Source organism: Canis lupus, chromosome 34 (genome assembly GCF_003254725.2).
Source record: "Canis lupus dingo isolate Sandy chromosome 34, ASM325472v2, whole genome shotgun sequence".
Lineage (NCBI taxonomy): Eukaryota > Metazoa > Chordata > Mammalia > Carnivora > Canidae > Canis > Canis lupus.
In genome coordinates, this window is record NC_064276.1 from 7,166,070 (window position 1) to 7,190,205 (window position 24,136).

The 24,136-nt window shown below is 50.8% G+C and overlaps 1 long non-coding RNA gene across 1 annotated transcript; it reads left to right on the forward strand.

The window, feature by feature from the left end:
* Window positions 1–1,849: 1,849 nt before the first annotated feature.
* On the forward strand, window positions 1,850–7,671 carry LOC125754337 (uncharacterized). Its single transcript, XR_007408292.1, has 3 exons — window positions 1,850–2,311; window positions 3,535–3,625; window positions 3,769–7,671. It is a non-coding gene; the product is annotated as an uncharacterized LOC125754337 (long non-coding RNA).
* Window positions 7,672–24,136: the final 16,465 nt, after the last annotated feature.

Genomic DNA, 24,136 nt, shown 5'->3' on the forward strand with positions numbered 1-24,136 from the left:
CAAAAATTGCAAAACATGACTCAGAGACAAGGATACGGTGAGCATGGATCCCAGGACCCATGGACGACTCACTCAGCTCAGCGATGGGATGCAGGAGCAGCAGGTGGCCAAGCGGGTTCCTGGGCATTTGAGGAGCGGAGGTGATAGAGTCAATGGGCCTGGAGATGCTTGAAAAAGCTGGATCCAGATATTCCAAACTGGGTAACAGGCCACAGGGTGGTCAAGGTAGGGCCTTTGAGGTCATCTTTTCTACCAGACGAATGTCACTGCAGCTTATTAAGCTACCAGCCAGCATCTGGGAGTGCGGCTCGGATCAGGGCACAGGCACGTGTGTCCCGAGCGCAGCAGGTAGCTGTTGGCAGGTGAGTTCAGCGCTCCCGCCCTCAGCCGGGTCTTCCTGCCTCCGTCTTCTCCGCTCACTGTCTGTTGCCACTTGGTCTGTTGGGCAAGGTGGGCACCCAGTCTGATGACGCTGAGTGGTTGAGCGAATTGAGCCCTGCTGTGAGCTCAGTTTCCCCATCTGAACCACAGGGAAACCTGACCATATTGTTTTGAGGATGAGATTCATGACACATCTCTAACCGTATGATGCTGAGGCAGTAGGCAGGGCCCCCTTCCCTGCTTTGGGGAAGTGCAGATGGGGGGATCTCCTCAGCTCCTCAGTGTGGGGTCACCTCCAGCAGCTCTGGTGCACGTGGTGTGTGCTCCGGGGGGCACTTCAGCACCCTGACCTTCCTCCCTCCTTGGAAGTCTTGGGGTGGGGGTGGCTCTGTTGCCAGAGGCTATCTTTTCTTGTCCTGGGTCCTCACGGGCCTGGGGCGTACATATTTCCTCTTGGCAGCTGGAGAAGGACTTGGAGAAGTGCAGGGGGAAGTGCTAAGAGAGAGCAGCAGAGGGAGCAGAGAGGCCAGGGCCGTCTGGACATCCAAAGTGTCCACATGTGGCACCAGCCCACAGGCCAGCTGGGGCAGCCTTGGGTAAGGTCACTGGATTGAGCAAATAAAAACACAGGACACCCAGATAAATCTGAGCACCAGATAAACACCATGTACCGATTTTGTAAGTGTGAGTATATCCCACGCAATATTTGGGATATACTTATGCCAATAAATAATTTGTTGTTTCTCTGAAATTCACATTTAACTCCCATCCTGTATTTTATCTGGTAACTTTAGTCCTGAGGCCAGCAAGGGCAGAAAGAGGAACAGGACCAGGGAGTGAGGGGGTAGGTGCTTTGAGAGGATGTCCCCAGGGGGACTGGGAGTGTGGGGCAGATGTCAGAGGACAGGTGACCTGTGGAGCTGCAACAGAGGAGGAGCAGAAGAAGACCGTGCCCACCCCGCATGGTGTGCAGAGGGAGGAGGAAATGACCTGGGGGAGGGCTGTGGACATGAATGAGGATTGCCGAATGAGAAAAGCACAGGCTGTTTATTCCCAATGTGCTGTGACCAGGAGTCGGCCACTGTCACTGGTGTTTGGAGCGACTCAGGCAGGCTGAACAGGGAGGGGGCCCATGGTGGCCAAAGGGGCGGCTTGGAGGGTGTGTTTAGGGGCTGTCAGCGTGGGGAGGCTGGACACAGATGACTGGAAGCGGGGTGCCCCAGGTGATGGCTGAGGGGAGCATGTTTGCCTTTCTCCAGCTGGTCCTGAGTAGGAAATGGCAAAAACAAAATGAAAAACTATGAAACAGGAACTGATGAAAGCTGTCGGCTGTTAATCAAGTCCTGTCCACGAGCCTCCTGGGCTGTCACTAGTGGCCGTAGGCTGACCGGAGAGCCGGGTGGCGACGGCGCTCCCAGCCCCGCACGGGGACATCACGTCCGTGTCCGCTGATGACGCACACGATTTGAAAGTTCAGTGTTGTGGAGGGTCTTGTGGTCCACGCGGTCCTTGGCCCCACTTTGACCTCTGCTTTTTCTTTTCCATTTGCCTTTAAAGTTTTAATTGCTCTGTTATTCTTTTGCCTGTCGATTCACCAACTGAATTGTGTTGACTTTTTGTCATGGAAAAGTTCACACGCCCGTACGTGGGGAGGATGGTACAGTGAACCTCCTCAGGGAGCGTCATCCAGCTCCAACAAGTGACTTTTGGGCCCATCTTGTTACATCTGTTCGCAGACTCTTCTTCTGGACACAGACAGACACACATACACACACACCTGCCCCAGACGATTGCAAAACAAACCCAAGACCGCCTGTCGTTTTATTCATACATTTCTGGAGAAACAGATGCCATCGTTCTTACTACCCCGTGATACGGTTTTCTCACCTAAAAAGTGCGAGATGGGAGAGCTGAACCTACCCTGCTCCAGGTAAGAGGAGCCCAGCCGGATTGTGGCAGCCGCAGCAGGCAGGTTGTGTTGCTGCCGCACGTTCTGGGAGGCCGTCAGCTCCGCGCGGGGCCGGCTCGATCTCGTGCACAACTGGCTGTATCCCGAGCCCCTGCACTGGGGAGCGCTCTGGAAGTCCTCATCCAGGGACTGTGGATGTCCTGAAAAAAGCCATTTCCTCCCCAGTGTGCACCGAACCGATTTCCTCCCACACTGCATTACTGCTCCCTGCAGGGCTTCGCTTCGTGCTCTGATAAGCTGAATACCCTTCGATGAAACCAGCTTTTTTTATCTTATTAGGATGTGTTCCCCAAATAATTATCCAACCTACTGGTTCCCCACCCTGGCCGCCCATTAGAATCACCTGAGCAGTGCGGAGAACACCCTGGAGACCCTGAGCTCGCCGGGCTGGGGGCGTAGAACACAGGCTCCGGGGTGTCCAGGATCCTCAGTGCTCTCCTGGGCGGCCTGGGCAGAGACCACGGGCCCCGCATCCTCCGCCCACTGACAGTGTCCAGACCACAGAGCCGATGATCAACAGAAATACTGCTCGGGTTGCCTAAGATCATTTGTTTGGCCCCATTTTTTACATCAGAGCCCAGGCAACAGCTGGGGCCAGCCTATTAAGCCAGCCAGCGCGGCTAATTGAAAACCACAAGGGCTCCCTTTCCCAGAGAGATGGAGCAGCTCTCACTGGCCCGCCCAGCTGTTTAGGTCTCGCATTTGATGCAGGCTGAGCCCTTCAGAGGGGCAAGGACTCGTCTTTATTCCTTCTGCCTCCCTCAGTGAAGGCGCCACAAGCCCAGCAGAGAACCTCAGTGGGCACCCATCACTGCCTGGCTAAACCTGATTTAGTGGGACGTTCAATATACATAAGAAGGTGGGGTATGCACAATTCTAGGGGGACCCCCATGAGTCCGGTCCCCTGCTGGGGATGCCCTTTACAGTCTCATCCCTGGATTGCGGGCAGAACCAGTGACTATGATGAGATATCGTGCCTGTAAGTAGCAGGTGTAATCAGCTGACTTTGACTTAATCTCAAGGGAGCCGATCCTGGTGGGCCTGGCCTAATCAGGTGAGCCCTCACAAGGGACTGGGCCCTTCCTGGAGTGAGTGTTTAGATGTGTGAGAGGCTTATGGAGGGGACCACGTGGCAAGGACCTGAGGGTGACTTTGAGACACTGAGAGTGGTCTCTGGTTGACAGCTTGCAAGGCGACGGGGACCTCAGTACTCTGACCATAAGGAAGTACATTCTGTCAACAACCTGAGCGACACTGAAGTGGATCTTTCCCCAGGTGAGCTTCCAGACAGGGACACTGTTGGCTGCCACCGTAGCAGAGGATTCAGCTACCACGAGATAATACATCCGTGGGGTTTTTGTTTGTCTGTTTATCTATTGTAAACTATATATAACATCTATCATTTAAATCATCTGCAGGCACAGAACTCCGTGGCATTGAATACAGAGTACCAAGCGACTATCAGCACGATTTCCAGAAAAATTCTCATCTTCCTTACTCAAACCCTGTTCCCCATCCCGCAGCTCCGGCAAACTTTGTTCTACTTTCTGACTCCAGGAGTTTGACTACTGTAGGGATCTCATACACCTGGAACCACAGTCTTTGCCTTTCTAGTGACTGGCTTCGCTCACCAGCAGAACGTCTTCAGGCTTCATCCATGTTGTAGCAGGTGTCGGAATTGTCTTCCTTTTTATGGTTGAATGATACTCCATCCTGTGGATGGACCACGTTGTGTCTACCCATCCATTCATCTCCTGATTGTTTCCACCTTCAGGCCGTCGCCAATGTCGCCTCTGCAAACATGGGTGACAAGAATCTGCTGAGTTCCCAGGTTGCCTGATGCTTTATAGGTTGTTACACAGCCCTAAAAAACTAATCCAGAAGGGAAACTGGATTCTAAAAGGGCAGCCTTCGTGCGGCATGTGGTGTTTGTGGCACGTATGCTTTGGAAGTGTTTCGAGGCTTGTGTATATTTGCCCTGCTTTGCTTTGCCAGTGGCTGGGGGTGAAGAGCCTGAGCTGAAGTGGCCTGTGGCGGCTCTGGCACTTGGATTGCAAGATCTCGTGCAATAGTCCCTCTGCACCTAGCCCCCCTTCCGCCAGCCTCCCCCAGCCTCTTCCAGACTGGTGGGTCCCTGTGACTCCATGCCCTGTGCCAGGGAGGCGTGACACAGTGTCTTCCTTCCATCCCTGGTCTGTCAGGGCTCATGGCCGAGTGGGCTCCTGCTTGGGCTACTACCTGCAGGAACAGAGGGGGCCACACCTGCGTTCCCCAGGCTGGAGCACAGGAAGGCTGCAAGGGGACCGGCTGGCAGCTCCATCTCCTGGGTGGGCGTAAAATCCCGGCTCTTCACAGGGTGATTACGATGACACATTTTTGAAAACAGTTCTTTTGATCCCCCCCCCCCCCCGCCCAGGAAACAGCCAAGGAATAAATAACACATATTTCTAAGTCAAATGGAGAGGGGTATCTGGGGCCTGAGTGGTTGAGCATCTGCCTTGGTTCAAGTCATGACTCCAGGGTCCTGGGATCGAGCCCCACGTCAGGCTCCCTGCTCCGAGGGGAGCCTGCTTCTCCCTCTCCCTCTCTGTCAAATAAATATATAAAATCTTTTAAAAAATCAATCAAATGGAGGGCCTGTTCCTAGGAAATATTTCTACGGGACATGCAACCATGCTGGCAGGATGATGGCCATAACAGCTGGTGATGCTTCTAGAATGAATTTTGAGGGTGTCCATGCATTTTAACTTTATGTAAAGGTCATTCTGCAGAGTTCACACCCGTGAGAATGGAGACATTTTTAGCATGACGGATTTATGTGTGGAACTGCTGCCCAGCTCAGGAGGAGAAAGAGGACAGACGGCCACCAAGGTCAGTTTTGCCTCAGGCGGTCTCTCGCTAGTTCTGTGGAACCGAGTACGTGATAAGCTTCGGGTGCCCACCCTGGCCAGTGCGGGGGTCGATCTGCTTGGCTGGAGAAAGCTGTGTGGACCTAGGGGGCTGTCAGGGGCTGCTCCGCGGGTCTGTGAACCTGGAAGTGGATAAAGTGGGAAGGTGCTCACACACTCCCTGGGTCCCAGGAAGGCCACACAGGGTGCTGCCTCGGCCAGATGTTTCGACCCACAGCGCTTGTGCTCCAGAGGACGTTTGCAGACAGCGTCTCCCGCGGTAACGTTCTAAGGTCCGGCCTTGGGGCGTGTGGCTGCAGGTAATGGGGAACTGGGGAGGGGCTTTGAGGGGCTTTGAGCGGGGAGCAGGCCTGGCCAGCGGGCAGTTTAAAGGGTGGCTGTTTGCTGACCTGGGCAGGCCTGGCGTCGCAGAAGGCAGTGTGGTCACGCAGAAAGCTGGGGAGGTCCTGCCCAGGAGGTGGCTGTGGGAGGGGAGAGACATCCACTCAAGGGTGCATAGGACGTAGGAAGAAGGAGGGAGCTGAGCTGGGGATGCTGATGCCCTGATGCCCCACGTGGAACCCCAGAGGAGCGCAGGCTCGAGGGCAGAGGCACAACAATGCAGCTGGGGTACCCTGAATTTGAATGTGGAGGTTGATACGTGCCCCTGACCTCTGTGCCTCATGCCCCTCATCTATAAGTGGGAACAAGGGTGGCCTCAGTGGGTCGGCAAGTGCCAAGACCCCACCCATTGTGGACCGGCTCAGAGTGAGCGCTTGATGAACCTGCCGACCGTGGAGGTACATCCTGCAGGGAGCTGGAGGCGGGGTTCAGTTCTCTCTCTGCAGTGGCCCCCACTCCAGTGCATCAGTGTGTCCAGCCTCTGTCTCCTCAGGCCGGGCTGGCCAGGACAGTCAAATCCAAGCTCGGTGATGGCAACGGTGGAGGGCCAGCCACTGCCTGTCCCAGCCTCTGCCTGTCCCAGCCTCATGTTCAGAAGGGCCCTGGGCCTTGCCCGCCCCACTCCCCTGACGTCCACCGCCTCCGTCTCTCTTCCGAGGAGTCCATCATCTTCACTGCAGTCAGCCTGCCTCCCTGCTGGCCCCTGGACAGCCAGGCTCGGCCCACGCTGTTCTGCTCACCCAGAATGTCCCTGTTCTCCTCTGCCCCCGGGGTGATGCTGAGGTCTAATTGCACATCTCCAGCAGGTCATAACACTTTCTGGTTTATTTTATTTTAAGATTTTATTTACTTATTTATCAGAGACACAGAGACAGAGACACAGGCAGAGGGAGAAGCAGGCTCCCTGTGGGGAGCCCGATGCGGGACTCGATCCCGGGACACCAGGGTCACGCCCTGAGCTGAAGGCAGATGCTCAGCCACTGACCCACCCAGGTGCCCCCACTTCCTGGTGTATAGTGAACATTTATTAGAAGTTTCATTCTCAACTATCTGAGGTGGTTTTATTATGTCCCTGTTTATAAATGACAAACTGAGGTGTTGCGAGGTTAGCGACTTGCCTAAAGGGATGGCACTGAAGTCAAAAGATCATGTGGCCCTAACTAGTGTCCAAGGCCCTGCACAGTGGACTATGCACCCAGGGAAACTGGATTTCCAGGGAGACTGGGGCAGTAGTGGGTTTTTGGAGACAGTGAGACAGGAACCCAGACAAGGGGCTGCACCTGAATTTCTAGGTCTTACATCCATGTCAGCTTGACTTGGTTCAGTTCTTGATGTCTGTGAGAGTCCCACACAAAATCCCAGGCTCTCCAAACACTAGAGTTAACATGAGCAAATGTTTCCTTGGAACACAAGTGTCTTCAGTAAAATTAGGTTTATGTAACTGTTGTCTCTTAGTACATTTTGCATTTATTTCTTTTCTTTTCACATAAGAAATTTTTATGCATTTCATATGGGCAAGGGGAAAGAAAACAAAAAAAAGCAAACTAAAACAATTCCTACTTTTAAAATAAATCAGTTAATGTGTTTATTTGTTGCTTATCTATGCAACTTTTTTCTGTACCTAAATATTTTATGAAATGTTATGATAGCACTACTGTTTTGTCATCTGCATGAACTGGAGATCACTAACATCTTTGTAAAACTTTCTTTTGGTGGCTGCATAGATTCCGTTGAATAAATGAGGCACGGTTTATTTGACTGCATACCGTTGAGTGTCTGTTGTCATCAGCACCCTCATTAACATGCAAAATATGTCAGCAGTCAGCAGATACTGGTTGATAGATTGACGGACTGATTCATTAACAAGATGGAAATCTGTGAGACCACTTCATGGAGAGAAAACCTCAAATTCTTATGTGCCACTATTTCAAACTCTGGCTGCAGATTAGACATATTTGGGGGCTTTTAATAAATACTGGTCCCAATCCAGGAGATTCAAACTTCATTGGCCTGTGTGTACATCATAGTTTTGTGGGGTTTTTTTTTGTTTTTATTAAAGCTCATTTTAATCTGCAAGGTTGAGAAACTGAAATAGGCAGGGTTTTTTTTTTTCTTTTCTTTTTTTTTTTTTGTGGTAGCTTTGACTTAATTAAAACATCATTAGAATTATTTTTATGGTCAGGCAACTCCATGACCACTGCCAGATGACATAGGCAGTTTTTATAAAGCAGGTCTTCTTTATGTCTTAATAACTTGTAAAATGCCCCTTTTGCTTCTTCTTGAACTCCTTCCCATCTTACTTACCGGGGTGGCCAGGTTAACTTGAGGAGGTCAACCAATGGAGATAATTTATTTGAGACAACTATCCTTTGCTCATTTGAGGAGACAGGTATGACCTTGAAACCAAACTAATTAATGATAGAGCAAGACAACCAAAGGGCATGCTCACCTCCCTCATAAAGATGGACCCCTAGCAAAATAGCAGACTGAACCCCAGAGTATATGAAAATCAAAATAACCAATACCTAAGACTTGCCCAGCAATGTAAGGAAGATTTAATATTAGAAAATCTTAAAATGTTATTGTTCTGAAAGAAATAATCTCAGTGGATGTAGAAAAAGCATTTGACGAAGTTAAGCATTCATGACAAAAAATCGAAAACTTTCTTATTAAACTAGGAGTGATAGTAAATGCTCTTCACCTGACAAAAGATATCTAAAAATACACAAATTGAATCATTCTGCTGGTGAAATATTGAAGGCATCCACTTTAAAGTCAGCAAAGAGACAAGGATGTCCTATATTTCTATGCTCCTTTTTCACATTATATGGAAAAAGGAATTAATAGCATAGGATAGAAAAACAGGGAAATTTGTCAGTATTTGCAGGAATGACACAGGTCTATAAATTATTAGAAAAATATGTGTTTATAGAGGCGCCTGGGTGGCTCAGTCAGTTAAGAAAAATATGTGCTTATCAAGATGGCTGGATATAAAATTGATATATAATAATAACAAAAAATATAATAGAAAAAAATCTGTAAAAAAAGAAAAGAAAAAATCATAGGTAACTTTGTAACAAATTCAAGAAGTCATTTGTAAAACTCCTACACAGAAAGCCCATGCCCCCCCCCAAAAAAAAACAGTAAAGGGGACCAAATTCATGGATGCATATCTGTGTTTATGAGGAGGGAAACTTAATAGCATAAAGATATAAACTCTCTCCACAGAGATCTCTAGGTTCAGTGCCACTCTGTTTAGAATTGCAGCAGGGTTTCATAAGCTTGACACTTGAATTCTAACATGGATAGTGAAGATCAAGGAACTGAGAACAGCCATGAATATTCTAAAGAAGAAGAAGGGGAAGAGGATGTGTCTAGCAGATGTCAGGGCTTCTCATGCATCACAATTAGTAGTAATAAAATGGTATGCTGCTGGGCTAAGCAAAATAAGTCATCCAATGGGACATAATACAGAACCACAAACACACGACCAGTTGGTACATGACAGAAATGAGACGGAACATCACGGTTTGAAGGGGAGACTGTTCAGTAAATGGAGCTAGAAAAGTTGGTTTTCCTTTGCCCATATAGAATACAGGAGAATGGGATTCCCTACCTCACACCATACCAAAAAGTTAACTATACTTTGAGCTTCCACAAATTAATAAGACAACTGACTTTAAAAAAATGAGTAAAAGATATCAATAAGCATGTCAAAGAAGAGGAAATACATGGAGCCAGCAGGCTAAGAGGAGATGATAAGCCCCATTAGAAAGCAGAGACATGCCAGTCCCACGGTGATCACCATTACACACCATATTTGACTGGCAAAACTAGGAAGTCTGATGGTGGCAAGTCTTGGAGAGAAAGTGGATATAATGTGTAGTTTGTCTCCATGGCAATTCTGCTGTACACACTGTGTGTCAACTATACTTAGAAAGTTTTTTGAAAAGATTGTATTTTATGTGTTGCTGATGAGATTGGAGATCATTATGACAACTTTGGAAATCAATCTTGTAAATTTGGGATGCCTGGGTAGCTAAGCGGTTGAGCTTCTGCCTTCAGCCCAGCACATGATCCTGGAGTCCTGGGATCAAGTCCCACATCAGGTTCTCTGCATGGAGCCTGCTTCCTTCTCTGCCTGTGTCTCTGCCTCTATCGCTCTCTCTCATGAATAAATAAATAAAATCTTTAAAAAAAAATCTTGTAAATTTGAACATTAGCATACCTTACAATCTGGCAATTCCATTTCTAGGTATAGAGCTGAGACAAACACAGATGCATATACAAAATTATGAACGAGAACGTAGAGTGCAGCACCTGTTCCTAATACCAACCTGGAAACATCCCAATGCCTATGAAAATTGGAGTCCATTTACACAATACAGTACTAGATCTATAGTGGTGAAAAGGAATGAACTAGAGCCACTTTAAAAACATGGTTGCCTCATTGGGAACATGGATGAGAAAGCAAGTTCTGAAAGGCTTCATATGGTATGGGATCCTTTTCATATAGTATTTTTTTGAGATCCTTTTTACATAGTTTTAAAAATGTACAGCTGAACAAAAATGTTTAGGCCTCCATATATATGTCATAATAGTTTTTTCTTAGAGCAAAGAAATGATGGACCCCAAATGCAAGGCAGCAGCTGCCTCTGGGGAAGAGGTGGAGTGATAATGAAAAGTGTGCACGTGAAGGTCTTAGGTATCTGTGGTGTTCTCAGCCTTGGGTTGGCTGCTGAGTTCAGGGTGCTCATACATAATACAGACGGATGGACAGATGGACATAGCAAAGTGGGCCCTGTGTGGACCAGTGCCGATATTGTAACCTGAACCTAGGATTGTGCACAGATCTCAATTCTGCCAAAAAAAAAAAAAAAAAAAAAAAAAAAGAAAGAAAGAAAAAAGAAAAAAAGAAAGCTTACTTGAATTGAGCTCCTGCACATGCCAAGAAGCCCAGGAACAAATGCACTGTTTATAAATCTAGTGGGTTGGTCTCAGTTTCCAAATCTATCTTAAATCTACCTCCCAGGTTGGGCAGACGCTGTCAAAGGCTGTGTTGGGCAAGATGGAAAGGTCTTGAGACAGCACACAAACATCTTTCAGATGATCTTGGTGATCATTCCCACCCAAGTGGATGCACGTTGTGTCTGTGCCGCTCTGTGCCGCTCTGGGGCCTAGGGAGAGAGTCTACGTGGAGCCGTCAGGGGGCTGTCAGCAACCTCCTCTGGCAACACGGAGTGGCATCGTGTTCCAGAGCTCGTCTGTGCACGAAGTCCACAGGTTGTGCCCTGGAAAGACTCAGTCTTGGGAGAAGTTCCTGCAGAGACCTTCCTTCTCAGATGTTAAACTGCCCCTTGCCTGTTCCCTGCTCCTGGCTGACACCTCTGACCCTCCTGAAGGAGTGGGAGGTGACTGACCTTTGGTGGAGAAGCACTGGCCTGCCTGACATGACGGGGGTCTTCTCCATAGCGATGTTTCTAACCTCCCCCATTTGCAATCAGGCGTTTCACTTGTGCTTTGCTCTAACTTACATTCTCTATTGAAGTTATTCAATTATCAATTATTAAAGCAACCTGTTCATGCTCAAACAGTGGGTCCTTGAGCAAACAGTTTTATGTTGCTCAAAGAGAGAGCCTGGTGGAAAATACCGTATTAATGAATAAACTGAATAGACTCGTGGAGGTATTGGGTACGTGTAGCCTTTAGGGCATGCATTGCAAATGGACTCTTCAAAATTTAAAGACCCCTCAAGTGATCTAACTGCTGTCTGCTCTGGCACAGAGTGTTGGGGAGGCCTAGTGGTATATCTCAAAAGAGATTCAAAGGGCTGAAAAAGAGTACTGTGATTTGCTAAGAGGTACAGCTTACTCGTCCTACGTAGAGCCGCTGTGTGGGCTTGGTCGAGGATGGCCAGCTGATGAGCGACTGCCACAGGTCTCGAAACCCTTCCCAGCTGACCATTTCAGTTTTATTGCTGAAATAGCTAATCATCCTGAAACTCTGTGAATTAAAGTGAAACAGTGATTTTATCCCTTTGTATTATTGCCCCTCTTCCTCTCCGTTGAAGGGGGTGACCGGGCTCAGCTGGCTGGTGCCTGGGACCTCTTGCATGCCGGGCAGTGGCTGGGGCAAGTGTCCTCAGTTACATGGCCGGTGGTGGTGGGACCTCGGGAGGGGCTGTTGTGTGGCCCCTCCACGCAATCTGCATGGAAGCTGCTTATGACTACGTTGCAGGATACAGAGTGTAGAAGCTTCTCTTCCTTGGGGCCTGGGCTTGACAAAACTGGTGCTTGGGTTCATGCTGTAGCTCCACTGACAGGACGTGAGCACACAGCAGAGGAGGCATTTCCACGGGGCCTTGGGAGTTGACAGAAAGGATGGATGCACTTCCATCAGCTCAGTACCCTGAAGGCTGGGCATGGGGTTGGGGAGCATGAGCAGCACAGGAAATGGTTCCAGCTTCATCTCTTCAGGGGCTTTAGAGCGTCATTCATTCATTCTCTCCCTCCCTCCCTCCGTGAGCATTTGGAGACTGTGCCTACCGGCCAGGCCGGGTGTTAGAAGCACAGCAGTGGTGGAAGGGAGCTGGACCAGGTGGCCCACGGCTGCTCCAAGTCCAGGCGTGAGAGAAGAGCCATCATCCTTGTGCCTAGCAGGTGAGTTAAGTTGTACGTGCGGGGCCAGCATGGGGGCCTACAGCTGGCAGCAGGGGCTGACCTTCCCAGGGAGACCCCGTCCTGGCGCCTGTGCCATGGCTCAGCCTGGGGGGCAGTCAGCTGCAGCCCCGACGCTCCCTTCTGAGGCTGGCTCCCACTCAGCCTCTTCCCAGCATCTTCACCCCACAGGAGAGCTTGGAGGCCCCCAAATTAACATCAAAAATGAATCGTGCGGCAAGATGGTCAATGAGATCCAGGAGCCAAACGGGAGGTAACAGTCAAGCCCTGCTTCCTTCCCTGTCATAGCGTGAGGCTCCCTGGGTTCCCTTTCTCTCTAGATGGCATTGGGTGGGGCTCAGGTGACCACCTGCTGCCAAGGAGCCCCAGGCCACTGGCTCTTGCCTCTTTGCAGACTCAGACTCAGGAGCCTGGGGGAGAGGGGAAGGGAAGGGGAGGTGTTGAGTGGGAGTGGAGATCAGAGCCCCAGCGAGGAGGCAGGTGAAGGCACCTAGCCTGGGAATTCAGCCTCAGGTGTCAGCACGTCTGCTTGGGGGCTTCAGTCCCAGGCTTGAAGTCCCTCCGGGAAACCAATGCACCTGCTGCCCACCTGGTCAGGTAGGGGGATGAGCAGCTCCCCGCAGGTGCTCACGGGCAAAGCCTTTCCACCTCCATGGCCTGGCCTGAGAGCTCACAGGTAGGATTTCAGCCTGGGGCTGGATCCTTAGAGACTCAAGCTAGCTCCACAGGTGAGGCTGGAGAGGGTGGGATGGGAGGGACCCCAGCTCCAGGGCTGGTGGCTAGAAGGACGTCAGAGAGAGTGGGCAAGACCCCTGGGGGTGGGTTCCACAACCCCTCTATCCTTGGGATGTTATTCATCAACTTATCACCCCCGTCCCCCAGACAGTCTCCCCCAGCTCCCTCCCACCACCATAGTACGCCGCCTTGCTTTCCTGTCCTAAGTAGGCACACAGCCTTCTTTCTCTCCCTGCTTTGCAACCTGAGAGCATCGGCTGCACCTGCTGCCTGCCCTTCCGACCTGGCACCTCTGCCTGTCCACTGCTACAGGGTCACTGGGTCCCCCCCATCCTCCTGAAGGCCTTCTCCCATTTGGGGCATGCTCATTCCCAGCTTCCTTACCAATGGAAACCCAATTTCATGTGAAGCAACATTGTCTCTTGAAAAAAAAAGGATGATTCCAGAGCCCCTTGCAGCTAATTTGGGAGGGATGCTGACCACGCCTGGCACAGCCCGGTGGAGATGCAGCGAGGCCTGCCGGGAGCCTCCACCACGTGCTGTCGGGGCTGGGCGCTCCGCTGGCTGGGTCCGTCCCTGCAGACGGCCCTGTCCATCAAGCATGGCACCTATCTCGGAGGTGGCATTGGCGGAGGGGTCCCCAGGGCTATTTGGTGCCAGGTCAGGTTTCACGTCTTCAATTTGTCACCGTGGTGGACTGTCTGAGCCAAGGCACGATTCCCTGGGAAACTGGGCTTCCGGAGGCTTTGCTGGTGGGAAACTCTTGTGAGTGAGTTGGAGCATCAGTTGCTCTGCAGAGTGTCACGGGCTGTGCCACGGGGGGAAGGCCATTCTCTTTCATCTCTGCCAAGAATGCCACGAGCTCTTTTAGAAAAGCAGCTCGTCTTGGCCAGAGCCATTGGCGGCTAGACAGCCAGCTCGCTGGGGCCCAGAGCCTGCACCACATGAAACGAAGGAAGTGGCAGGCGGCGCAGAGCGCGGAGCAACTCACGCAAACAAACGCTCTAGGCCAGGAAAGGTGCCCTGGTGGGCTGCCCCGTCTCCCAGGCAACGGCCCCCTCCATCCACTTGAGCTCAGACTGGAGAGCACAGACTCCGCGGAGCACGGCCTGGGAGGCAAGGGTGGGCCTTGTCACCTCCCCGGTGGCCCTGGCCACCCCAGGCTGCATTCAGTGACACTGGCACTGTGGCCTCGGTGGGGACAGGTCTCTTCTTCTCAGAAGGCCTCTGTGCCGAGCTGTGGGCAGCTTTGCCCAGAACGGGGGAGGGGGCTTTGCCCAGCAGACCCCATCCCCTCTCTGGAGCTGACCCATAGTGTCTCATGAAGGCAAGACACGGAGATACCTGTGAGGCTGTTTGCAGGCTGGTGTTTCAGCCTCTTCAGCTGGGTCAGGGCTACCATTACCCTGGGCGGGCGATCGGTGAGTTGGGGGACAGCCGAGTCACAGCTGGGCCAGGCCAGCCAGGCCACACAGGCTTGTCCTTGTCCTAGTGGTGGCCTGTAGCAACCCAGGGAGGCCCGTGCGGTCCCACAGGCCCAGGCAGCATCCTCTCTGCATCCCACCCTCACTCCTGCTCCCACCCAGGACAAGCCACCCCCATGGCCTCTGGTCGTCGGCCTGGAATGCTCTGGAACAGCCAGCAGAGTCCATCTTGATCGTCATTTCTCTCCCAGCACAGAACAGAGAATCGGGTAGGGGCCACCGGGCAATTAGTTTTCTTGGACAATTTGGAAGTGCCCCAGACGCAAAGCACTGAGCATTTTATTCAAGTAAACACTAAAATGTTAATATTAAACATGTAGAGCTGCCCTACAGGTTTTAGGATCACCTAAAAGAAATGGTCTATAGCTTTTCTTGGACATTTATTCATTTTTTTTCCCTAAGAAATAACTTTGCGCCTCTCTTCAGTACCAGGGCTTCCTAGATGCCCCTTTGCTGCCATGTGAAATGAGAAGGCGGATCACTGTCCCTGGGGGTCTGGACTCATCTGAGGACAAGAGGGGAAGGAACAATGAGCCACGGCTCTGAACAAGTTTTTAAGGCACAGCCGTGAGGCGTTTACACTTGCCTGTCTGGTGGGGACAGCGAGGGAGGGACTGAGGAGAGCCTGGGTTCAATCATGTCCTGATGCAGACACAGCCTGCATAGGGGTCTGAGTGTCAGGGTGGGGACAGTGAGATGCGAGGATAAGGACAGGAGGCAAGGCAGGTGATGGTGGGGCGGGGGTCACCTGTGGTGGGAGACATGTGGGTGCGGGCAGCACTGGGGCCATCTTGGTGACAGCAGGGTGAGCAAGATGGGAATGAGCGGCTAAGAGGCCATGCAGAGCAGCAAGGACCTCCTGATGTCACTGAAGGTGGCACATGGCCGAGGAGAGGCCCAGGTGGCCTGGGGAGGGCAGGGGTCCCACAGGAGAGGAAGGTCCCCCAACAGGTGCCATGTCTGCATGGCATGGAGGAGGGCCCTGGAGACCCTGCTCGTCCTTGAGCCTGTCCTCCCGGTCCCACTTCACCAGCAGCTGTATCTTCCCCACCTCTGTTCCCTCCCATCTGCCTCTCCTGATGGAAATCCAGGTGGGTGAAATCATCTCCTTCCTCCCCCTACTGCCTGGTGACCCGCCCATCCCTGTCAGAACCCATGGTGCTCCACCCCGCGTCCATGCAGACCCCTCCCTAGCACCCCTGGCCCACCCACAGGGTCTCACCCTCCACACGGCCTCTCTCCAGGGAGGGTTCCCCTCACGCAGGGCCTGGGGCTATGGACCCAAAGACTGTGGATCCCAGATTCCCATGTTGAAGCCCTAACCCCTGAGGTGACAGTGTTTGGAGGAGCCTTTGGGAGGTGATCCGGTTTGCATGAGCGGCATGGTGGAGCCTCAGACTTGCTCCCTCCCTTCCCTTTCCACTCCTGCTCCCCAGCCTGCAGGGCTTTGCTGCTTGGGACAGCCACCTGTCCTCCCATTCCAGGCCACATGGGACATGTTATCCTCCACGCAAATTTTTTTCACTGATTTACAAACCGTGAACTAGTCACCACTCTGTTCATCACACCCCTAGGACTGACTGGTCTTATAACTGGAAGTTTTGGGTCTTTGGCCCCCTTCATTCTCACCCCCCCACCCCACTCTGCCCCTGGCAACCACCAATCTGTTCTCTGTATCCATGAGCTCAATTGTTTCAGATTCCACACATAAGTGGGATCAGACTCCTGCCTGCCTATCTTACCCAGCGTCACACCTCCAAGGTCCAACCAAGTTCCCACAAGTGTATCCAGCACATGACCTCCCCCATCTATCCATCCATCCATCTGTCCATCCATCCGTCCATCCATGGACTTAGGCTGTCTTATGTCTTGGCTTCTGTGAATCATGCTGCTATGACAATGGGGTCCCAGACAGCTTTTCAGATTAGCGTTTCCCATGGGTGAGTGCCCGGGAGTGGGGCTGCTGGGTCAGGCACATTCCTCTCTGTCATGTTCCGGGTGGCGTGGCCGCAGCCGGCTGCCTGCCCACAGATGGGTCCTTTCCTCCGCGTTCTTGATGGGTCCTTTCCCCTGCGTCCTTGCTTACATCGTTTCTTGTCTTGCTTCTTCCTTTGTTTCCTCTGTCACATTGGGAATAGACTGGGAGCTGGCGAGCAGGGAGGGCCTCGAGTAGATGCCATCTGCATGCCCCGCGCTAGCGGGTCCCTCATTCTAGATCTGTGAGCAGAAACAAGATGAGGGTGAGGGAGGGTGTCTGCTTCTGTTTCCTGCAGGGCTGTCCATCGCGGGTATCAATGAGGGGGTGGGGTGCTTACTGCCTGGTCCTTCCTCTCCACCAACGTCAAAGCAGGGAACAGGAATAATAAGGTAACATCTAGAGAAAGCCACTTCTTCACTTGACTTATGGCGACAATAAAAGGAAAAAGTGCAATTTGGGAAATGTTGGGGGAAAAAAATTCCCTGCCTGCTCTAAGTGTCCAGTTTTTAATATGAGTTTTCTCTGCTTGGCTCTGCTGCAGTTCCGCAAATGCCTGGTGAGAGAGGGCCCGCCATGACCTTGACGGGGGCTTTTTATTAGCACTCAGCAATTTTCAAAGACTTGGCTGATATAAATGCTCTGGGGTAACTTTTGTTTATTGCGTTCTTAGCACAAACAGATTCCTGAAAGATCTGTGCCTGTGACCTCTGATGCCGAGCGACAAGGGCAAGGACAGGGTGGCTAGGCGGCGGAACGGCTTGCTCCCTCCGGGTCAGCCGCCCGAGGGCTCTGGGACTCCCTAAATCGATCTGCTGCTTTCAGAGTGCTTTCCTGCCCAAGCCTCGAAACCATCTCCAACTAATGGGGGATCCCTGAGATGGTGCATTAGGTGAGGATGAATTTCTTCTCCCACCCAGCTCCCAAAATGCTGAGATTCCAGCTCTGGGCCGGTGACCTCAACATTTCCTGCTCCGCCTGTTCCCTCGCTCTTTGTCCTCTTACTGGCACTGAACGCAGAGGGCTGGCATCTTGTAGGGTATCTGCCAAAAGATCAGCCCACGTCCTTATCTTCTGGGCTTAAGCAAAGAGTTGTTATTTTGTGCAACAACCAAGGAGCCAGGGAGACTCCCAAGCCCTGCCTCCCCTGGGGGTTAGTGCAGGGAGCCTGGTTCAGTACCCAGGTGGGCAGGGCCAAGGGGATTTACGCATCTTCTAGTCATACCCTATTAAACATCCAGGTTAAATATTTACATGCTAGGGCGTGCACCCTGTATTCAAACCTGGCAGCAAACTCTGCCCAGAGGAGGGGATCTTTGCATTGTCAGGACTTAAAGGTAACCTCAGGACACCTTGGGGGGGGGGTCTTCTCTGTGTGTCCCCAGCTCCAACCCTGCTTAGACTGGCTCCCATCAGGGGCCACCAGATAAAACACCTCGTGGGGGCATCCTGGGCAGGTGCTGCTGGTTCTATTTCTTTTTTTCTTCATGATTTTATTTATTTATTTGAGAGAGAGTGAGAGAGAGAGAGAGAGCACAAGCAGCGGGGAGAGGCAGAGGGAGAGGGAGAAGCAGACTCCCCGCCCCCCACCCTCCGCCTCGAGCAGGGAGCCCGACCTGGGGCTCGATCCCAGGACCCCAAGATCATGACCCCAACCAAAGGCAGATGCTTAACTGACTGAGTCCCCCCGCCCCCAGGTGCCTCGGAACTTCTGATTGTGCAAAATAGACGGCCTCCTTCCGTGCTGTCACCCTCTCTCCCCTCCTACCCCTTGCGGGTAGCTTTCAGCCTCCCGTGCAAGCAGCTCCCTGATGCATCCCAGTCAGTCCCTACACCTGTGTATTTGGAGCCCAGCTGGCTGCAGGCCCGGAGGGGACCGGAGAGGACCGAGCTGACTCCTATGACCCAGATGCTACGCCTACACCTGCTGGGATTTGCCTTCTTCTGCTCTTTCCTGCTCCCATGGGCAGTATTTCATGAGTCTGCCAATGCTTCCATGCAATTGACAGTTTCACAACAGCCTTATTGAGCTAGAATTCACATACCATGCATTTCACCATGTAGAGTGTAAAATTCGGTAGTTTCAGGGTATTCAGGTAATCAATTCTAGATTATTTCATCACCTGCAAGAGAAACCCCATAGCCTTTGCTGTCACCCTCCTGCCCCCACAGTCCTCTGCCCTGAGCACCCACTGATCCCTCTTGTCTCCCTGGATTCCCCTATTCTGGACATTTCCTATACATGGAATCACACAACATGTGTCCTTTTGCAACTGCTTATTGCACTGAGCAGAATGTTTTCAGTTCTCCTCGTGCTTCATTCCTTCTTATGGACAGATACTCCACATACTCTGTCCCCGTTGGGATAGACCACATTCGGTTTGGACAGGTTGTTGCGTGGACGTGTACTTTCACTTCTCTTGGCATCTACCTAGGAGTGGAGCTGCTGGGCCACAAGGCAATGCCACGTTGAACTGTTTTAAGAACCCCCAGATGGGGGCAGCCCAGGTGGCTCAGTGGTTTAGTGCCACCTTCAGCCCAGGGCATGATCCTGGTCTCCCTGCCGGGAGCCTGCTTCTCCCTCTGCCTGTGTCTCTGCCTCTCTCTCTGTATCTCTCATAATAAATTAAAAAAAAAAAAAAAAAAAAAGAACCCCCAGAGGCTTTTCCAGAGTGGCTGCCGCCTTTTCCATTCCCACCAAGAGTGTGTGGGGTTCTGATTCTCCGTGAAGTGTCTCCTCACCGCACGCAGGCCCCATTTGTTCCTAGTGCAGCATCCTGAGCCGAGGCCCTCCACCCTCAGATCCAGATGACTGCTAGGGCGACTTTGCCATCCTGGACTCAGCATCGTTCCCTGCAATCCATGACACCTGCTGCTCCACAGTGGCCATCCCACCACAGGGCTGCCATCCTGCCACCCCACGTCCCAACATTTGACCCCACTGGGTAGCATGGTGACCCCACCAATCACGAGCCTCTATAATCTGTACCACCTAGGCCGAGGTCACTCCAAATCTTCGCTTCCCAAGCTGCCTTTTCCCCAGTGTGAACCTCTACTTCCAGCCCACGCTCGCACTCACCATGCCATGCCTGTCAGGGGACCCCACCCCAGGACAAGAAATTCCTGGCATCCGGGAAGTATCTCTGTTCTTCCTGTCTCAATGCCTACGCTGGCGGAAAGGAATCTCTGTCCTGACCTGCAACACTGTAGCTCTGTTTGACTACATGAAGTATCGGTCTTTACATTATTTCTTCTGCTGCCCTGTCTCTGGCCTCCAACATGAGCTGAGAGATGTATATGCCAACACATCCCCCGTCCGGGTTCTCAAAATGACCCCACCAATGATCCTACTCTCAGTTTCTACTGCTTTATGTTTACCCCACCTTGCGCTCTTACGGACGTGTGCTTCAATATTGCACAAAATGTTATGGTGCTCAAAATACTTTTTGGTCACCTGTATACCTCAGGAGCCCCCTTGCAGGTAAAGACTGCGTCTTATGGAAACTTTTCTCCTGTCAAGGTTGCAGAAAGTGAAGATGATAAGTCTGCAATGAATATTTAGTGAGTTGAATTTTACCAAATCACCCTGAAATGAACTAAAGGTCCTGTGTAAGAGCTCCAGACAGCACGTCGGAAGCTAACTGAACGGACGGTACCTGGTTTGGGAGAACCTCTAGTAGGAACTGCTGCATACTGGCGTGGGAAGGGGCTCAGATCTGTGTATCGGGTGGGCTGAGCCCCAGCTGGGACCCAGGTCACACAGCGAGGAATCACAGCTCGCTGCCCTCTCCCCTGCAGGAACTCAGGACACTGTGCTAACCGGCTCCCCTCTCCCTCCAGGCACCCTGTTCACCTCTATACCCGCAGCACCCCAACGCATGCAGCACAAAGCAGGGTCCGATACACATTTGTGGGACAAATAAAGCCAACCACATGCTCTTCCAACTATTGCATTGACTTGACTTCTTAGTGGGAAGAGGAAGTGAAGCAGGAAGGGCAGAGAAGGGACTGGGGGCACCTCAGGGTCACAGCTCACATTCAACATGGACATACCATGTGCCTGGGGCCCTTTAGCACTTTACGTGGGTGAACCTATTTCACAGGCTCAGCAGCCCCAGGCAGTACGGACCCTAAGGACACTGGGGCGCAGAGAAGCGTAGACACTAGAGCAGGTCACACAGCAGACAGGCAGGGCCTTGGGTTCACCTCTGCCGTCTGCTTTCTTGTTTGCAAACTCCCCCAAAGCCCAGAAAACAGAAAGGACTCACGAGAAACACCCGGAGCCTTCATTTTGGTCCTGGTTGACATGATGCAGTCGCACATTAAGGGTCAGTTTGTGGCTCTGCGTCCACAAGATATTTTCATTTAATCCTTGGTTAGAACACTCACCAGGTTTTGGATCATTCATTCCCCATTGTGCATGGGGGTTTTTACAGAGGCCCCATGGGCCGTGGGGACCAGGTTTCAGGTGCCTTGGTGCCTGACTCCTAGGGCATAGTCACATCCTGGGAGCAGAGGCTGTGGACGTTGACTAGGAAGGAAGATAGTGGGCCACTGCCCAATGGGGTGACTTCTATAACCTCCCCTCGTCTCTGCAAGGGCAGGGTGTACAAACTGTGTGGAAGAGCACTAGACCAGGAGTTGGGACACGAGACGCTGCTCCAGCCACCCCCTAGCAAGTCCTTGCCCTGCCCAAGGCCTGCTTTCTCCTTCTGCTCAGTGCCAGTGTCCACACCGCACCTTAGAGCCACTTGGGAGCCTTTAAAACATACCTCCCCCCAGAGAATCTTTTTTTTTTTCTTTTTTTTTTTTTTTAATTTATTTTTTATTGGTGTTCAATTTACTAACATACAGAATAACACCCAGTGCCCGTCACCCATTCACTCCCACCCCCCGCCCTCCTCCCCTTCTACCACCCCTAGTTCGTTTCCCAGAGTTAGCAGTCTTTACGTTCTGTCTCCCTTTCTGATATTTCCCACACATTTCTTCTCCCTTCCCTTATATTCCCTTTCACTATTATTTATATTCCCCAAATGAATGAGAACATATAATGTTTGTCCTTCTCCGACTGACTTACTTCACTCAGCATAATACCCTCCAGTTCCATCCACGTTGAAGCAAATGGTGGGTATTTGTCATTTCTAATAGCTGAGTAATATTCCATTGTATACATAAACCACATCTTCTTTATCCATTCATCTTTCGTTGGACACCGAGGCTCCTTCCACAGTTTGGCTATCGTGGCCATTGCTGCTAGAAACATCGGGGTGCAGGTGTCCCGGCGTTTCATTGCATTTGTATCTTTGGGGTAAATCCCCAACAGTGCAATTGCTGGGTCGTAGGGCAGGTATATTTTTAACTGTTTGAGGAACCTCCACACAGTTTTCCAGAGTGGCTGCACCAGTTCACATTCCCACCAACAGTGTAAGAGGGTTCCCTTTTCTCCGCATCCTCTCCAACATTTGTTGTTTCCTGCCTTGTTAATTTTCCCCATTCTCACTGGTGTGAGGTGGTATCTCATTGTAGTTTTGATTTGTATTTCCCTGATGGCAAGTGATGCAGAACATTTTCTCATGTGCGTGTTGGCCATGTCTATGTCTTCCTCTGTGAGATTTCTCTTCATGTCTTTTGCCCATTTCATGATTGGATTGTTTGTTTCTTTGGTGTTGAGTTTAATAAGTTCTTTATAGATCTTGGAAACTAGCCCTTTATCTGATATGTCATTTGCAAATATCTTCTCCCATTCTGTAGGTTGTCTTTGAGTTTTGTTGACTGTATCCTTTGCTGTGCAAAAGCTTCTTATCTTGATGAAGTCCCAATAGTTCATTTTTGCTTTTGTTTCTTTTGTCTTCGTGGATGTATCTTGCAAGAAGTTACTGTGGCCGAGTTCAAAAAGGGTGTTGCCTGTGTTCTTCTCTAGGATTTTGATGGAATCTTGTCTCACATTTAGATCTTTCATCCATTTTGAGTTTATCTTTGTGTATGGTGAAAGAGAGTGGTCTAGTTTCATTCTTCTGCATGTGGATGTCCAATTTTCCCAGCACCATTTATTGAAGAGACTGTCTTTCTTCCAATGGATAGTCTTTCCTCCTTTATCGAATATTAGTTGCCCATAAAGTTCAGGGTCCACTTCTGGATTCTCTATTCTGTTCCACTGATCTATGTGTCTGTTTTTGTGCCAGTACCACACTGTCTTGATGACCACAGCTTTGTAGTACAACCTGAAATCTGGCATTGTGATGCCTCCAGATATGGTTTTCTTTTTTAAAATTCCCCTGGCTATTCGGGGTCTTTTCTGATTCCACACAAATCTTAAAATAATTTGTTCTAACTCTCTGAAGAAAGTCCATGGTATTTTGATAGGGATTGCATTAAACGTGTAAATTGCCCTGGGTAACATTGACATTTTCACAATATTAATTCTGCCAATCCATGAGCATGGAATATTTTTCCATCTCTTTGTGTCTTCCTCAATTTCTTTCAGAAGTGTTCTATAGTTTTGAGGGTATAGATCCTTTACATCTTTGGTGAGGTTTATTCCTAGGTATCTTATGCTTTTGGGTGCAATTGTAAATGGGATTGACTCCTTAATTTCTCTTTCTTCAGTCTCATTGTTAGTGTATAGAAATGCCACTGACTTCTGGGCATTGATTTTGTATCCTGCCACGCTACCGAATTGCAGGGATGTCCACTCTCACCACTGCTGTTCAACATAGTACTGGAAGTCCTAGCCTCAGCAATCAGACAACAAAAAGACATTAAAGGCATTCAAATTGGCAAAGAAGAAGTCAAACTCTCCCTCTTCGCCGATGACATGATACTCTACATAGAAAACCCAAAAGTCTCCACCCCAAGATTGCTAGAACCCAGAGAATCTTACTTCACACCTTGGACAATGTCTGGGCATCAGCATTTCAAAGGCTCCCCTGGGTAGCTAGGTTGGAGAACCACAGGCCAGATGAGCCCTAGGGCTTCTCCAACTCCACAACTAGACACTGTTTCATCGGGGAAAAATAACCAGGTTCCCCAAATAGCAGATCTTGTCTGGCAAGGGAGAAACATCAATAAACTTATTTATTCAACAAACATTTGTCAGCTGTCTCCTGTGTGCAGAGCCCTGGGCTGGGTGCTGGTGGTGGGAAGGTAGAGGTGACAGCTCATGTTTATCCAGGGCTTTCTGGGCGCCGAGTGTTCTGTTAAGCACACCAGGCTGTCAGTTTATCTCGCCTCCACAGCCCTGGCAGGGGAGCACTGGTCCCCATCATCACCTCCCCAAGGAAACATGTCTCTGCCAGAAAGTAGGAAATCACACAGAGTTACAAGGCCAGTTCTAAGTGGGCACATGGGTGTACCCACTGTGGCAGGAGCCTTGGGTTACCTGAGCAGACATCTGCTCCTCTCCCACCAAACATTTACAGCTCTGGACATATCATCCCAGAAGTTACCAAAAATCTGCAGAGAGTGGGGCTTTCATCTTCCTGAGCCCTGAACCTTTCAGTTCCTCTGGACTGAGGGAGTCTATTCTCCTGGTGGGATGGAGCTCAAGCAGTCGGGCAGAGAGCCAGTAGACCTTCCCTCCTTCCACTTTTTTGTTTTATTCAGGCCCCCAAAGAATTGGATGATGC